Genomic DNA, 18,662 nt, shown 5'->3' with positions numbered 1-18,662 from the left:
CTCAGAGAGAAAACTGCCTTTATAGCCATCCCAGTGGATCTTTCTCGGTTCATCCTTCTTCATCAACCAGCCCAAAGTCAACAAATAAATGGTTCACTGGGCTAATTGTGCAGTGAGAGTACCAGGCCACATGATGGTTATTTCTCCACTCTACCCTCCAGGAGGCTGCCCCTAACTCTGCCAGATGCTCATGCAGAAGCTTTGGCTGTTCATGACAAGAGTCCAAAAACTTAGAATGGTTCCAGATGGACCATGAGTGTCCATTGAAGGTTGTCTACATGGAATGGGGGTCTCAGGCCCCAGACTGGCCATCAGTTTCCAGCTGGATGGCTGTAAGAATTATATTTTAACACCTCCTTTCTGTTGGTTCTGCCCACCCCATCCCTGTTTGATGCAGAGAAGAATGACATTATCTGCAGATTCTGTCATGCTTGACACCTGAACAATCCCAGCCCAGGCTGGGATACATTAGAAACATCAACAAGTGGAAACAGGAATGGTCCAGAATTGATCCTTCGGTTCAAGCTGGTATCTATCCAGATGGCTGAGGGCGTGAGCCATGGGCACCTATGTACCCACCAAGTAGCTCTATCTGAGTGGTAGGCAGGACCACACCCAGAGATCAGATCAGTTACTACAAAGTATTTAAACCAAATACTGTCTTGCTCAAAATCCATGCTTATCACATATTCTCATTATGATTCAGTTCACATTTGTGGGCCTGGGGAGTGAGCTAGTCTGATGATCTTGTCCTCTAAGTAGACATCATTTTCTTTTTAAGATTTTATTTATTTGAGAGAGAGAGATAGCATGAGCAGGGGGCAGGAGCAGAGGGGAGAGGGAGAAGCAGGGTCCTTGTTGAGCACGGAGACCGAGGGGCTGGGCTCAATTCCAGGACCCTGGGATCATGACCTGAGTCGAAGGGAGACATTTAACTGACAGAACCACCCAGGCGCCCTATGCAGCCATCATTTTCATCACCACTATCCAATTCTACAACATTTCTACCAACCCACAAAGCAAGGCTGTATCTGTTACAGGTCATTCCCAATTTTTCCCTCCTTCCAGCCCCCGACAACCACGAATCTCCTTTCTGTCTCTGTGAATCTGCCCATTCTGGACATTTCACATAAATGGAATCATTTAATGTGAACTTTTGTGTCTGGCTTCTTTCACTTAGAATAAATTTTTTGACGTTTATCCATGTTGTAGCATAAAATCAGCACTTCATTCCTTTTTATCACCTAATATTCCATCGTATAGATAGATCACATTTATTAATCCATTCATCAGTTGATTTGTTTTTCCTTTTGGACTATGGTGAATAATGCTTCTATAAACATTCATGTACATGTTTTAGTGTGGACACGTGTTTTCAATTGTCTTGGGCATATACCTAGAAGTGGAATTGCTGGGTTATATGGTCATAACTCTATATTTAATGTTATTTTAACTTACAATCAATGAGTTGGCTTTCTTGTCACCCATCAGTCTCTTATGAGCTTATTTGTTTGAGTTCATACAAGAGAGAGAGGGCTATCTAGTGAGCTGAGAAAATCAGGCCCTAAGCCTCCAAACTACAGTCCCCAAGTTCTCCTGGCGCCAGCCTTGTTTTCTGGAAACTTTTATGGGCATATTGAAGATGATCATGTTGCCCACAAATTGCCCTTCATTAAAAAGAGGCTTTAAGATAAAGACTATATTTGTTTCCACGGAGATGCAGCAGCCGGATTTAGCTTTGCGCAGAGATGCCCTTGAGTGTATGTCTGAGGAGGCTTCTCCAGATGCTGTGCTCTACCTCCTTACAGAGGCAGGTGTGACCTAGAACATCATTTGTTACATAAAACAAGTACAGTCACTTGGTTTTCCTCCCTACCCTTGCCTTGCCCTCTGCATAGCTGCTGCGTGTTACAACCACCCCCAATGTCTGAATCTTCCTTGGAAGTCAGAGTGTTGGCAGAGTTAGGACTGTGGGAACAAGTGCTGGTCGTAACAGAGGATGGGAATAGGGTGAGCTGGTGAGGACCCCGTGGTGAAGCTTCAGGAGCCTGGGGAGCAGTTGAGGGCATAGGTGAGTCTGAATGGTGAGGTCCTTGAGCTCCTGTGGGCCACCAGACACCAGCTCACTCTCTGGGTTATGTTGTACTTATTTTTCTTAATTTGTAAATCTTTTACTTAAAGTAATAATATGTAAGGAAATGCAAGGAGGAATAAAAATAAATCATTTAGCTCCAGAGATAAACATGACTAATTTTTTTTCCCAGGTACATGCTCTTTAAGCAAGTAGGACTGTACTGTAACATTCTACACAATTTGTATCCTGCTCATTTTGCTGTGAGCATTTCCCCATGTTGCTCAATGCTGGTCAAAAACACCATTTTGAGTGGCTGTATATGTAATTTTGCATCCAACATTTGGAGGGCCACTGTTCAAAAGATTTATTCTCCGTTCCCTGGCTAGACCTGTTAGTTCTCCCCTATTATGTTTTCAGAAATGAAATTCGAACCTCTTTGTTCTCAGAAGGGGGGAAAGGAGGCTAAAGGTTTAACACAACAGACACACACAGGAGGGGGTGAGTTACCACCAGAGTAGTAATCCTGCTTGGCTCTGCTGGTAGCCAGGCCTGACTTCAGCCTCCCTGACTCCACACCCCCACCCGCCTGCCCTCCCTTCACCTTCCTGGAGACTCTCTCCTGATGTGCAACATGAGTCTGTAGTCTCTCAACTAGGCAACTCCAAGGGAAACATAAGCATTCCTATTTAACAGTATCTGCTAAGAACTGCTATTCAACATACCTGCTGCCTTCACCTATTGGCCAAACTGGGTAGGAGCTCTGGTCACTCCATCACTTCCTGTGATGAGATGCATCTATGAGAGTATGAGAGCTCCCAATTGGTCACCTCCCCCTTGAGCAGGTTCTACTTGCCCTTTTTAATGGAGAATCTGGAGGAAAAGGGAAGAGAGAGTCATAAGAAGTATGTGGCAAGGAGGCCAATTGGAACTGGAGGGAAGTGTTACAAGACATAGAAGGATCAGCTGCCAGACGGGAGGCAGTGGGTAGGAGAGAATGAAAGGGGATTTAAGAAAGGCTCTGACTTTGTGTTCCTTTCATGGAGTTTGAGATTTACAAGGAAAAGACTTGAGTTATTTTGAAATTACTTTTAGTAGCATGGACTGTTTCTTCACAACATTTTGCTAGAAGTGAACCATGAAATTTTATAAATACCACAGAAGCAAATAAGGAGTGGCAAAGAAGTCCATTACCAGTCAGATAAGAAGGGTCCAAAAGCAGGTGAGGTTTGAGGCTGGCTACTTTGATCCTCTCAGGTACCCCAGAAGAAAGGTAATAAAATTGTCAGTGTAACATTAATACGCAAGTTTGGCCTATTCACATGCTTAAAAAGCTGGGGCCAAATTCCTATCTCATCTCATTTTATCATCTTGATAATTGTTTTGTTCCATTGTTCAAACATCCATGAGAGAAAATTTCCCATTGCTGTCAGACCATGCACCAGCATGCATTAATAGTTGTTTATAATTCCCTTCTTCTACTCTCTTGTAGGTTTTGTAGTGGAAGTAGCGATGGCTTAAGAGTTAGAAGACCCAGGTTCTATTTGGCTCATTTCTGGTATAATCTTAGAAAGAGTTAATTTCTCTTTCTGTCTCTTAGAGCATAGTGGCTATGGGGTGTGGAATCAGATAACCAGGGTTCAAATCTTCATTCTGCCACTTACTAGCTGTATGAACTTGAGAATACTTAACTGTTCTGGATCTCAATTTCCTCATTTGCATAATAGAGATCGCCTGTATTTCGGGGGGGGGGGTGCGATGTTGTAAGGATTAAAGGAGAAAATACATATGAAATGTTTAGCACTATGCCAGTTATATAATAAGCATTAATGCAAACTTTTCATTATTTAACATGAGAAAGTAAGGTTAGCTAATCTGAAATAATCATCATTTACAGCTCTTAACATTCCAGGATCAGGAGGCAAGATAATTAATGTAGAAGCAAGGAACAATGACTTTTGGGTCAGAATTGTTTTGAATTCTGGTCCTACCACTTATAGGTTGTCTGATTTGGGCTCTGACCTTGTTTGAGCTTTCCTTTGTTTACTTTTAAATGGGGATAGTTATACCTCCCATAATCCTTAAATCCAGCAAACATGACATGTGGCATATAATCAGATATAACTTAATTTTGTTTTCCATGGTTCCTTTAAAATTTATTCAGTAGATGATATGCTTAGCTTTCTGCTGGATGAAATCTGCTCAGATTTTATAAATGTTATGCTTACTTTTAGACAATAGAAAGTCTGAAGTTCACTTTAAGCCAAAAAACACAATCTCTATTTGGTAATTAAAAAGGACCAGTCCTAGATAATAATCTATTCCATGAACTTAAGTTAAATCTTCTCCTCTACTTGCAATCAGTCTGAAGTTGAGGTAGCTGTTTGGCCTGTTTCTTTTTTCTTTTTCTTAGATTTGAGAGGGAGAGAGTGAGAGAGCGCATGCGCATGAGTGGGGGACCGGGCAGAGGGAGGAGCAGAATTCCTGCTGAGCAGGGAGCGGTGAGACACGGGGGGCTCCGTGCCAGGACCCTGGGATCATGACCTGACCTGAAGGCAGACGCTTAACTGACTGAGCCTCCAGGCACCCCACTGGCCTTTCTATTTCTCTTCACCATTTCCCTTTTCCTCTGGCATCTATTTTGGTCCCCTCCTGGGTCAGATGCAGCAGGAGAGGGGATAATAGGAAAAGGGAACATGGTGGGTACAGCTGTTTCTTTGGCATCTCTGAGTTGCCAGGGTGTGATTACTGATTCTTTCTCTTGTGGCCATTTCGTGGGTATCTTTGAAGGCTCTCCTGTGCAGCCCTGTTTCTCAGACTCTGCAACCGCAGCTTCTGATTCTTTAGTGGTATACTCCAACAGACTAGTTTCGTGGGGCCCTTCGTACCCACTAGGATGGTCTCCTTGTTGAGAACCTCCACATGTGAATGCCTCCCCAGTGGCATCTTCTATATGGTTGCCACCTGGTACATAAGAACTCCACACTCATCAAAAATCTCAAGAGAATTGGATCTGATCTTAAAAGCTCCAGCTTTACCAGCTCTGCTACTGAAGGAGTCTATTAGCCCATTTCTCTTGGCTGCTTGATTCCCTGGGTGGGACTCAAATGCCAAATCCCTGTGGTTTCCAAACTCCAGAGGAGAAAGCTTTGGAGGTATGACTACATCCTTAAGCACTCCTTATTAAGCTTGAGTTGAGAGAGCAAGAACATTCCCTCTCTGTCCCCATGGAGGGGGCTCCCAGCACGTCATTGACTTCAAGATCCTCACAAAATCAGTATTCAAAATCTTGCCTCTCCTTCAACAACCTGGTATTTGATATGAGCGAGTTGTCTAACCATTACTTGGCCGCCAATTTTGAAACTTCCTCCTCATGGTGGGTCTAGCACTATTTTGTATCTGATATTTATCATCTTGGCTCCTCAGTCAAAACTTCGATTTTAACATACTGTTTTACATTCTTTTATTTTGGTGATGAAATAATCTATGGAGAGTGCTTGGTACACAGAGGCACTCAGAAATTATGAGCTCCCTTCTTACCTTCTTCCTTTTTAAAAATTCTGTAATTGTACTGGGCATGTAAGGGAAATGAGAATACGTCCATTCAACAGATATTTATTGATTATTGATCACAGTTTCGGCTCTCTGGGGTTTGTCATCTAGAGGGAGAGCCAGACTATCTGCCTCCATTAATAATAGTACACTGCACATTGATGTGCAAATTATTTATATAGCTCTCCACTGGACTCTGGACTCCTTGAGGGAAGGATATTCAGCATAACACTTAAGTTTTATTGAGTTGAACTAACAATAATAGAGAATATTAACTGAGCCTCTGTTATGTACCAGATACAGCACTGTTTTACCAGATAGGATATTCCCCATTTGTTCTTCCATTTAACCTAGTCTCTCCTCTACCCCACTCTCTGCTCCAGGAGACTAACCTATTTGGGCTCCTTTGCCACCTGAGATCTGGTTGGCCCTCATTGGAAGGAGGTGGGAGAGTGAAGCAGAAGGGAGGAGGAGAGTGAGGCCAGAGATTTACGCCTCTGGCTCTCTTCTTCCAGTATCACTTCGGGTTGGTGGTATTCCCTAACCAAAGAGGTCATAGTACCTGTTGAAGTGCACCTCTCTTCACAACTTCCTTTTTCCAGAATCTGGGTAAATGCTTATTCTCATTGTCTTTTTGGGTCTAGTGGTGATAGTGGCTATTGGGTAAAGACTCCTTATGAGTTCCCTACACATGCTCCTGCTGGTAAATATTTTAACAACCAGGTCTCTGGGGCAGGGGAAGTAGGGGGAGAAAGCGCCAATTTGTAGCATCTGCCAATTTCCATGGTGTAAATATTCCCACCAGGGCTGATTTCAGAGTACACATGGGATGTCATTGGGCATGAAGTTGGGAAAAGATCCACCATAGCATACATTATATAATATTCCTACCACACAGATATAATAGATGTTAAATATCTGCAAGAGCATTTATGATAAAATATAATAACATAATTAGGAAGCGATGGACTTTAAGTATTTATTACCTTTGTTCTAAATATAATTTATTTAAATTTATACAATTTTGTTAATAATGGCCATGTTTAACAACTGACTTGCAAAAAGTTCCTGAAAAATGCAACTTTTACTGCTTATGAGCTGGCACCAACATACTACTCCCTGCTCTGCCCTCATCTCCCAGAATTATTTTTTTTAAAGGTTTATTTATTTGTTTTAGAGAGAGAGGGAGGGAGGGAGGGGGAGAGAGAGAGTGGGAGAGAGAGCCTGAAGCAGACTGCAGGCTGAGTGTGGAGCCTGACTCAGGGCTTGATCTCATGAACCTGAGCCAAAACTAGGAGTTGGATGCTTAACCCACTGCACCATCCAGGCACCCCTCCCAGACTTATCTTAATATACTTGTACGGTGTGGTTGCTGCTGGGACCCTGATTCATTCACTTGTGATCACTTTCTTATTTAATCTATTATACAACAATTTTTGTGAGTCAGGTGCTATTACCTGTATTTCAGAAATGAGGAACTTGAGGTTTAGAGAGATTAAGTAACTTGCCCTATGTTACATACGTAATAAATTCTGGAACTGAGGAGTGCCTGGGTGACCCAGTTGGTTGAGTGTCTGACTCTTGATCTCGGCTCAGGTCTTGAGCTCCCTGTCCTGAGTTTGAGCCCTGAATTGGACTCCATGCTGGGCTTGGAACCTACTTAAAAAAAAAAAATGCACCTGAAATACAAACCCAGGCTAACTACAAAGTTGGTGGTCTTCATCAGGATAGCAGTACAAGGCAGAATGTTTTAAAGTGGTTTAAGAGTATTCAGAGTTGACGTGGAAGAAAAAAGGATACGTGGGACTTGTACAGAGATTGAGGAGGGGTAGAAAAGAAACCAAATGCTGGAGGGTGTGGTATGGGCAAAGGCAGTGAGGTGGGAGTTTTCATAGGTTTAAGCACAGTGGGTTGAAGCTACTGATGGAGTTTAGGGTGATAGTAATGGAAAGTTAATAACCAAGCCTATGGAGGTTAGCAGGTTATTTTGAAATTGCAGAAAAAAGGACTATCAAGTTTAGTCAGAAAAACATCTTTCAAACAAGAAAGGCAAACGACCCTGAAAACAAATACCAAACCAGAAATGTTAGAGAGTACTTCACTCTGGCATTTGAGTCCTACAGGATGGAAAAAAAAAAAAAAAATCTTATTACTTTCTAAAAAAAATGTAGGTATTGGGATACCAATTGGGCAACTTTCATTTATAAAGGTTATTTTAAGAGACTGTGGTTGTTAGTGGATTTTTTTTTTTTTTTAACCTGCTCTCTGGACACTGAGCAACCAGAGATTTTACTTACTTCATACCCTTGAGATACTGTCCTCCAAATCCCCTTTACTTGGAGAGTACTTACTTATCCTTAAAGATCAACTCTGGTATAAAGAGCATTGGATCCAAATGGCAGACTGATCACATGCATTTATACCCGGAAATCTGCAGGCTGCCCTTCCACAGTCCGTGCACACTGGGGTTACCTCACTGGGGAGAGTCCTGTGCAGCCCATGGAGGGCTGGGAGCTTCTTGGAAGCTGTGGCCCCTTTGGCAGGGAGTTTTTGGGGGAAGGAGGAGGTCTATAAAATTTTGGAACATCAAAGCTGGAAAGGGTTTTTCTCTGGGCCAGGGCCTCCTTAGGGGTCACTATAAATAATGCTAGAGAGCTGAATGAACTTTTCTAAGCCAGTAAGTTGTCTAGACCAGTAAGTGGGGTTGAGACTTAAACTCTGAGTGATTAATACAGAAGGTGAGTTCTTTACTACTGTTTAAATGTTACCATGCAGAGGAGGGGGCTTCTATATAAACCATGGGAATAAGGAGAGACTTAATGGGAAAAGTTAGACAAGTAAATAAAACTGCAAATATGAGTCTAGATTGAACACGATTCAAGTTACTAAGAAGCACCAATGACTTAAAACCCCAGTGTGTTGAATTAAACCACCCATGAGATCAGCAAGTTCTTTGACAAGCAGATCAGTAGTACCATGTGTTGTAGGCAGAGCACTGGGCAGGGAATCAGGAGAGCGGAATCTGGCCCAAGTAGCTAGATCTTAGTTGGGAAAGTCGTTTCCCAACTGGACCCCTACCTGGATCTCTCTCTCTCCAGTCATGTAGATGGACTTCTTTATATTGCCAGTTTCCCGGGGAGCAGAATCTGTCAGGCCTCTCAAGGGCTAGCCCCAGAACTGACACCACAATCACTCTTGCCACATTCCATTCAACAAAGTAAATCACAAGGGCCGCTTAGACTCAAGGGGATAGGAAATAGACAATCTGTTGATGGGGGCGCGGTGAGGGCAGCATGTGCATACAGGAAAGGAGGAAGTGTTGGTGGCCAAGTTTGGAGACCAGCTACCACACATATTATGAGCAAGAGTTCCATGGTCAAGGAAGTTCGGGATATCTGGATTAAACACAATTTAGAAAGGTTTCTTAACAGTAAGACTTCTTAGTTATTACACACTAATCGAAGTGCCGAGGATATAAAATTGGTAGCAAGCGTGAAAGTAAAGGGAGGCATATAATTATTGCTTTCTAGCCTAACTTTGCCCTTCCTGACCTTCTTACACAGATCAATATGAAAGAAGTGGATAAAAACGTAACAGGGAATATTTATGGTTAAACTGGTTACCACAGATAATCACAATCTTCAGGAGATGTAGAATGTCTTCAGAAGTTGTGAAGGACCCTGACCAGCTTCAATATATTCTCTATCCTCCATTGGAAACAGCCATTTTTCTTGCTAATTAAAGCTTCCTTCAGCACTAATTGAGATTCTGGACTTGTTCCTGAGGAAAAGTCTATCTCACTGCTAATTAAAATGATTTCTTCCTGCCTTCAAAATCAGGTTTTTTAATGAGTTCCAATTAGCTGTGGTAAGAAATGAATTCGGGCGCCTGGGTGGCTCAGTCGTTAAGCGTCTGCCTTCGGCTCAGGTCATGATCCCAGGGTCCTGGGATCGAGTCCCACATCGGGCTCCCTGCTCAGCGGGAAGCCTGCTTCTCCCTCTCCCACTCCCCCTGTGTTCCTGCTCTCACTGTCTCTCTCTGTCAAATAAATAAAAATCTTTAAAAAAAAAAAGAAATGAATTCTGGGATGACTTTTCAATTCTTTGCCTCATATTAAGCAACAAGTATTGTTTTCTTCACTGTCTGGTCAACTATAAAGCGCAAAAATGACCCACTGGGGTGACCGATGCCCTGGGGAGATGTGGAAGCCGCCTGGTGTGGAGGGAGAGAACAGGCCGACATGGCTGTGAATACCTGCTCCTCTAGTTACACAAGTTGCCTCAAGTCTCTGATCCTCAGTTTGCTCATCTCTAAAACGGGGATTAAAAATACCTAAATTACAAGGTTTGGAGAGAAATGAAATGTGATGTTGTATGTTTACCTTTTTGTTCCAACCATTCACTCCACCAACATTTAGTTACTGAGGACCTGACGAGGGGCAGGCAGTGGACTATGTATAGAAAAGCTCTTGTAAAGGGACTGACCCAGCTCGCTCTCCCCCATCTTCTGCTTAGATGGCAGACAAGATGGAGGGAACTCCAGGGGCCGCATCACAACTGTGAGAAAAACCTAAGGACAGAAGCTCCTGTTAAGGAAGCGGGACAGAGACTATGGCATCAAGAATAGTTTTAGAATTGTTGAGGCACTATATTGTACAATTCTACAGTTATAGAATGGAAATACTATATTGTACATCCGAAACTACTGCAGCACTGTATGTTGACTAAATTGGAATTAAAATGCTTAAATAAAAAGATATTTTGAGAGATGAAAGATACCAGCACGTCTGCATATTGGTATGAGCCAGCAAGACGGGGACAGACTGGTGAGGGAGAGCTGGGCTGTAATGACAATACTACAGCCCATGAAAAGGCAAACAGAGAGATCCTGTGTCTGTTGATGAGCTGCCCTTCAACAGACTTGCAGAGGGTGGAGGACACTTGCCAATGCCCTTTTCTGAGGAAAATCCCTCCAACGGCTCTGACATTCCAGTGCCCTTTTCGTCCTTTGTGCTTTTCACCAAAGATGGTGATTAGAGGCTCCCATCTCCTTCTTCCCAAATTCATTCACCACACTGCCACCAGAGTGAAGAGTCCAAAATACAAATCTGGTCTTAAAAGACGAAGTAGCTCCCCAATGCCCATGGGTGAAAGCCACACTCACTCACCCACCTTGCATGTAAGACGTTCTCTTTCTGGCCTTTCTTTCCAACTTCTTCAACTTTTCACCAAATGTTCTGCATAGCAGCCAAGCCTGGCTCCTGGCATTTCCCTAACACTGCACTCTCTTTCCCTCCTCCGTGCTTCTCTTCATGCTTCCCCACCTTTTCCGGTATCCTCCTTCCTTTCTCTTCCACTAGCATGCTTCCAAGGCACAGCTCAAACGGCAGGCTTTCCCAAGGCCGCCAATGAGAATTCATTGTTCTTTCCTCATTCTCACAGCAGCTGCTGTTCTGCTCCCAGCACGATGCTCCGCCCTCCAGGCAGGTGACACAGCTTTGCCCACTGGCCCTTCCCTCTGGATTATAAACTCTTGAGGTTATGACTGATTGAATTTGGTAGTCCAGTTTCTTTCCACTCAGCTCAATAAATATTTATTGAATGAATGAACGGTTGCTTTTGGACCATTCATTTATTGAATGAATGGCCTCCCATTTCCTGAGAGGAAAGCTGTGAAAACCTGCTGTGTGGCCTCTTGAGCTCCCTTCCTTCGGGGTCTAGGAAGAGTAGCCCTCATTCCTTGAGGGCCTGCCCCTCTTCAATTCCCACCAGCTGGAGTCGGCTCGCCACTCCCATCCCAGGCTCCTGCTGCAGCTCCTCCTTCACTTCCCTGAGCTGCCCTCGGACTTCCAGAACACTTCTTGATTAATTTGGTTGGAGCTTATGGGTCACAGGTGAATGGGAGAGAGTCTGTGGCTGTGTCCTCTTGGCAGTAGGAAGGAAAGGGTTCTTTGGGTTTATGAGATATCTTCTGACCTCTCTGGTTTGCATGACAATGTTCCTTGTCCACAATAGGGACGCTTGCCCTGAGGGCACTTGTGTCTGAAGTCAAAGCTTGTGTTACTTGCAATCTGGTTTCTTTAGGCTTGGCAGAGGCTGCAGTACTTCTTGGCTGCCAATCTCTCCTCTAAAACCTCCACTGAACCTCTGCATATCCTCCGTTGGCTTCTGGCTGCGCTGGGCTGGGGTGTGGGGCAGGGCCCATCCTTCTTTACTGAGTCACCTCCTCACCACAGGTCTCAGGGTTGGAAAGCTGGCTCTCAGACTCAGTTACCTCTGCTTCTCCTTCTTAGGGCTCAGTGGGAGCTCCTGGCTTCCAATATGGAAGACGTTCTCTTTGGGAGGGAACGTCCATAGAAAGAGAAGACCTCCTAGGAGTGATGAGCTTTGCTTGAGCCTTTCTGATCATGCTGTATCTTGAGCTTTACTTTGATGTGGCCGATCCCCAAGTTCTTATGGCTATATCAGGGTGCCTGGCCCACCAAGTGACCTCCTCCTGGGATTCCAAATAGGGAGTGGGGCAATTAGTGTCCTAATTGTTCTCTTCAACTTGCCAGGGTTTCAGCCAAGGGAGAGGAACAGAGCATGGTCTGTCCACCCCTTCGACCGTCTCTTCTCTCTGCTTCCAGCCCACCTTCTGTCTTCAATAGCCTTGGATTTTAAGGGGTGGGTTTCCCTTTTGCTTCTATTTTGTATACTTTCTTTTCTGTTTCTAGTTTTTTTAAATACATTATTCCTCTGTGAGACAGATTAGACCATTTCTTGATTGAAAGAGAGAGAGAGAGAGAGAGAGAGAGAGAGCATGAGTGGGGGTGGGGACAGAGAGAGGGAGAGAGAGAATCTTAAGCAGACTCTGCCCTCAGCACGGAGCCTGATGTGGAGCTTGATCTCATGACCTTGAGATCATGACCTGAGCTGAAATCAAGAGTGGGACGCTTAACTGACTGAGCCACCCAGGCACCCCAATGCCTCTAGTTTTAAGGCCCTCTTATTTATGCCATGGGAGAAAATTCTATTTCAGGCCGGTATATAAAATGAGAACAAAAGAAATGTTGACTTTTAAACCCATTTTGCCTTGTTTTAAAATGTCAGTAACTGATTGCCACCTTTCTTTGTATTCCTTCCTTAAGAATCCAATTTCCCTTCTGTCAACCCCATTCCCCACCTTCTGCCAAGTAAGGTGAGTAACTTGGCTAAGGAGAGGATCAGGTTATGGGGATATAAAGCTACATTAATATTTTCCAAATATTTTCTCTTATACCTTTGACTAAAGAACCCTAATTTATACAAGCAGCATGATACACACTTCACAATTTGCTTGTGGATAATTTCATCTCTCCTTTTTGCCAAGGCCTTTCTAAGAATTATCCAAAAGGGAGTTGAGCCAGAGAATAAAGAGAGCTAGATGGGACCATCACCTTGGCAGTGAGTGGGAACAGGAGACTCAGGTCAGGTTTGGTGAGCAGAAGCTAACTCCTCTTCATGATGCCATCAAGTGAATGCAAGAACCCCAGAACCCAGGTGCTATCTGCGGAGATTGTGGGAAGTAGAGGCAAGAGATGTAACAATGCTAGATCATTGGATAAATCACTGTCTTTGAGCTCACCTAAACATGATTAGGATACAAGGTAGGTTGAAGGTTCAGAATGAATCCATTTAAATGGTAATAAAGAATTTGAACCCTCAGATTTTTGCCTGAAAATGACCTCTCTCATATGAGGCTGGATTTGTTGCCCTTTAAATTGGTTACTCTCTATTTTTCTGTGCTTTGGATGCGAGAAATCCTAGATGTTTATCATCAAGTTTGGAAGGAAGTAGCAGGAGCCTGAGATAATCAAGTGACCAATAAAAAGCCACAATGTGAGAGATTAGAAGGTTCTTTAGGACTTTCCTGAGCATAGGGTATCACCCTGGATCAGCTAGTCAGAATGAAATAAAGAGATGAAAAATGCCTGGCATTAGGTTTGTCACTGTTGGAGCAGGAGTTTATAGACAAGCAAGGGGAGAAGGCTGGAATAATGCATGTGGTAATGGATAAGAATGGAGACATCAGTATGAACTCATGCTTAGCTTAATATAGCTACAGATGGTTACATTTAGAAATATTGTAGGTATGTGTATATATACAATATATACACATTTATTCCCTTGCTCTGCCAGCCTGAGAAATGACACCCTAGTAGCTGTGAGCACATTTAGCTCCAAGATCTCAGTTTCTAATATTATTCTCCAATAAAAGGAACCAGGGTGCCTTGGAAAAACAGCTCATTTTCGTATTCAGGCAGAAAACATACAAAATGAGCCTGAGCCTCTTATAGAGCCAGAAAGTAAGAAGAGCTCAAAAACAACAACAAAATCCACAGCAATGGGGATATGTCAAAGGAACATAGGAGCCAAACAAAATAGCTCTCAATAGCCAAAGCTGAAACATTGAAGTAACAAAATAAAGAAGTATTGAATTATAACCCAAATTATAAAATATTCATAAATCCCTGCTGATGTAAACAAATTATTGAATGAATAAATGGAAAAGAAGAGACAAATCGCCCATGCTGCTTTGCCCTCAAGGACTTGAAACATAACTCCTATTCATTAAGGATGGACTATGCACAGGGACTTCTTCCAAAGAATCCAGTGTGAACAGGGGGGTAAAGATAACCTTACAGAGAAAAACTTGAAAAAGAGTACCTCAGCCAGATGAACATGGTTAACATCAACCGTGATTAAGTCATGTACCCTTGATATGATGAGAATGGCACTTGAGCTCTGTGGTTTTTCTTCCCCAAACACATGACCCCAGTCTAATCATGAGCAAACTTCATGCAAGTGAGGGAAAACTGATCCTAAGTGAGGAACATTCTAGAAAATACCTGACCAGTACTCCCCTAAACTGTCAAGGTCATCAAAAACAAGGGAAGTCTGAGAAACCGTCACGGCCAAGAGGACTGAGGAGACATGATGACTAAGTGTAATATGGTATCCTAATTGGAATCCAGGAGGAGAAATAGGTATAAACTAAGGAAATCTGAATAAAGTATGGAATTATAAACATTGTTCCAATTAATCTGGACTAGTTAATAGAAGAAACTGGTTGGTGGATATATAGGAATCCTCTACTATTTTTGTACTTTCCCTATAAATCTATTCTTTTTTGTTTTAAGGATTTATTTGTGAGAGATTGAGAGAGAGAGAGAGAGAAGGGGAGGGAGAGAGAGAAAGAGGAGGGGCAGAGGGAAAGAATCTCAAGCAGACTCACTCCACAGAGCGTGGAGCCTGATGCAGGGCTTGATCTCACGATCCTGATCTGAGCTGAAATTAAGAGTCAGATGCCCAGCTGACTGAGCCACCCAGGGGTGCCCCTAAAACTATTCTAAAGTAGTTTATTGGGGTGCCTGGGTGGCTCAGGTCATGATCGAGTCCTGCATCAGGCTCCCTGCTCAGCAGGGAGTTTGCTTCTTCCTCTGCCTGCCGCTCCCCCTGCTTGTGCTCTCTTGCTCTCCAGTGTGCTCACTCTCAGGCAAATAAAATTTTTTTAAAAAATTTAAAAAATAGAGTTTATTTAAAAGTGACTGGTATTGGGCGCCTGGGTGGCTCGGTTGGTTGGGTGGCTGCCTTCGGCTCAGGTCATGATCCCAGGGTCCTGGGATCAAGCCCTGAGTCGGGCTCCCTGTTTGGCGGGGAGCCTGCTTCTCCCTCTGCAGCTCCCTCTGCTTGTACTCTGTCAAAATAAATAGAAAAATCTTAAAAATAAATAAATAAAAGTGACTGGTATTGCAACATATGCCATGGTGGGAAAACATTCCTGATAAACAGGCATCATTTTTTGTCTCTTATGTCATAACTGGGTATGTTCCTTTAATTCTTCAAGCCTGTTTATTTATTGTATGGGGGGAGATAATGCCTTTGTCACAAAGCTGTGGCAATGATGAAATAAAATAATACATCTGAGGTTCTGTGCCCAGCACAGGGAGAGTTCTTGATAGCTTCTTTCCCTTCTCTTCCTCTCTCCACCCCTCTCCCTTCTCCCTCCTCCTCCTCCTCCCTCCTCCTCCTCCTCAGAGCCTAAGGCCAGATACAGTGCTCTGTAGCTTCACTTGAAGATTAAAAAAAAAGTTCATCCATTTCTTTTTAAGATTTTTTAATTTATTTGAGAGAGTGTGAGTGAGAGAGTATGGGGTGGGGGAGGGGCAGGAGGAGAGGGAGAAGCAGGCTCCCCGCTGAGCAGGCGGCCCAACACGGGGCTGATCCCAGAACCCTGGGATCCCAGGGGCAGATGGGATTAAGCCACCCAGGTTTTCCTAGTTCATCCCCTCTTAGAAGCTTTCCTTTTCTTGCTTTTTGTCCTTCAGTTCTGGTCAGGTCCTTTGATAAGCTAATTCCTGCATTTATCTTTGCTGAGAGGTTTCCTGATAACATCTTTGGCTTTTGACAAAGTGACTCATTCCTGACTTGGGGCAGGGGGACAGTTTACCCAGTTAGGAGGCAGATGGCTATCTGCATTCCCATCAGGCTGGCCTTCTGGCCCTTTCCTGGTAATCACTGCTCCAAACCAGATCCTTAATTAACATTCACAAAGCCTGTCTGGAGTAGCCATAATGGACATTGAACAAGGGAAGCTGAAGCCTGAACTTGAGACCCAGGTCTGCTGCCAGCATGTGAACTTGGGGGACACTCCCCCTTTCCCTAAATCCTAATTTATTCATCTCTAAAATGGGGAGGGCAGTGGCCTTGTCTCTTTCATGGTACGTGAGGATCAGTGATTAAATGTAATAATGACAGCTAACACTTGCTGGAAATCACCTGGCATGGCTCATGCATTCACGTACTTCTTTTTAAGTTTTCTCACAGCAGATGCTATTATCAGGTTTCGGTGAGAATGTTTGCCCTTGGATACGTTAAGGCCTTTGTCAAAGGTCACATAGCTAGTAAAGAGTCAAGTCAGAATTTGAACCCAGGTCTGCCGGTCTCAAGCCAGTGTTCTTGTGATGTTGGATGTCACTTTGTGGTCCTTAGAGGCGTGTGCCAAGGATTGCCTTCTCAGTTGGTGCAGTGGAGATAATCAGTCCTGGATTTAAACATGGATCAAGTATTTTGTATAGAGGACTTTTGCAGACCCCCTCCCCCCACTTCCACTCTGGAATACTAACAGACTGGCTGGGTTCCTATGTTTAAGGATGACGGCACCAAGCTATTTGCTCATTCCAAGGGATAGCTCTATTCTCTTTCTCTGTTTTGTTTTTTACCATTGTAGTTATTAACTCACTTTCTTGATTATAATGAATTTTTTTCTCCCAACGCTCCTTTCTTCACAGTTGATTCAGTTTTGTAGACTAGTGCGTCTTATACTTTAACCTGCATGGAATCATTGGGGAATCTGGTCAAAATGCAGATTCTGATTGAGTAGGTCTAGGAGAGCACCTAAAACTGTATTTCCAACAAGTTCCTCACCTGGCTTACAGAGAACCTCCTTGGACATTTCCCTTTCTAAACCAGTGTTGGGGTGGACTGGCCCTCGTGATTCTTATTACGATTGCAAGATACCTTCAATAATAACCATCAGGAAACTTTGAAAGGACAAGGTTTAATATTCACCTATCCTGAAGGGTGCAGCACATGGGGGTGGTGGTGGGGGCACAGCGGGACATTGTGAGGAGGGAGAGAGGGAGACAGGGTGGAGTGCCTGGAGTTTTGCAGGATCACTCTTTACGGGTACATTTAAAAGGTAGGAACAGAAATTAAAGCTCCGGAAGGGAAACACAGTCAGTGGAAAAGTCAGTTATCTAAGACCAGGAGAGGTCTCTCAAACAAGGGAAATGGGGGGGGGGGGGGGCGGGGGCCAGATCTTTATCTAGTCCCTGTAGCTGGTAATGTGTTTATTGGAGACAGCTGCCTATGAAGTGGCTGCCTTGGCAATCTAAAAAACTTTAAAGCCAGGCACTTGCATTGCAATTTAAAAAACAAAACCTGTGTGGGGCTTACAGTGCAGGATGAGATAATGGGGGTTAACAGATTCAGCAATGGCAGAGAAGAGACTCAATTTTGCCATACAGTTTCTTCCCAGGGTGTGAGAAATGGGGCAAATCCTGAGCAGGTGTATGTCTGACTCCTAAACGTTGAGGTCACTCTTCATGCACTCACTTGTCTGTTTTAAAGCTTCTCTGTTTTAATTAACTTTTTAAAAAAAATGCCTCAGCTACTAGGTTTATATTCCTTTAGAAGACAGGCTGTGCCCTGTACATGTATGTTTTTATTCCAGCATCTAAATAGTCTGGCTCCAAGCAAGTATTTATTGTTTGCTGACCAAACATATAAGGAATGACAGCTAGATAAATAAATAATACAAAATGCCAGCTTCTTTGCAAATGTTTTCATTGTAGGGCATTTAAAATTAAGCAACTGCTAGCCTTTCTTTGCATAAAATGTTGGCTTTTCATGTATTTACTCCAATTTTTAATGTGTTTATTGACCCAAGTTTAAAACAGGACATACATTCCTATAACTTTATACTCTGAAGAGTTTTAAATACTCAAAATTAAACCACCAATTGTTAAGGAAAAGGACCATGGACTTGAAGCCAGATTTAGTGGCTGTAGTTAATTAGGATGAGTAACATTGTAAAAAGAAACTGGTTTGGGGGTGCCTGGGTGGCTCAGATGATTAAACGTCTGCCTTCGCCTCAGGTCATGATCCCAGGATCCTTGGATTGAGCCCTGCGTTGGGCTCCCGGCTCAGAGGGGAGTCTGCCTCTTCTCCCCCTGCCTCTGCCCCTGCTCATGCACACTCTCTCTCTCTCTCTTTCTCTATCTGTCTCAAATGAATAAATAAAATCTAAAAAAGAAAGAAAGAAAGAAAGAAACTGGTTTGGAAGGACCTTGGGGATAGATTTCCTTCTTGGGGGTGGGGAGGGAGCAGGCAGGTTATTCATACCAGAACTGCCAGATAAAGAAACAGGGGCACACAGAATTTCTACAGAAAGGTTACTAAGACTATCAATGAAACAGGTGTGAGCCATGAAAAAAAACAAACAATTCATTTGGGAT

General features: G+C 43.4%; 1 long non-coding RNA gene across 1 annotated transcript in view; it reads right to left on the bottom strand.

Moving 5' to 3' along the window:
• LOC113914035 overlaps positions 1-10,952 on the bottom strand; it is a 34,644-nt gene extending 23,692 nt beyond the window's left edge. Inside the window, exon 1 of the long non-coding RNA XR_003517348.1 lies at positions 10,795-10,952. This is a non-coding gene — a long non-coding RNA (uncharacterized LOC113914035). The remainder of the gene's footprint in view (positions 1-10,794) is intronic.
• Between the last annotated feature and the right edge of the window lie 7,710 nt (positions 10,953-18,662).

This window comes from Zalophus californianus, chromosome 11 (assembly GCF_009762305.2).
Source record: "Zalophus californianus isolate mZalCal1 chromosome 11, mZalCal1.pri.v2, whole genome shotgun sequence".
Taxonomy (NCBI): domain Eukaryota; kingdom Metazoa; phylum Chordata; class Mammalia; order Carnivora; family Otariidae; genus Zalophus; species Zalophus californianus.
The sequence above is the reverse complement of the archived record's forward strand: the minus strand, read 5'-3'. Positions and strand labels throughout refer to the sequence as shown.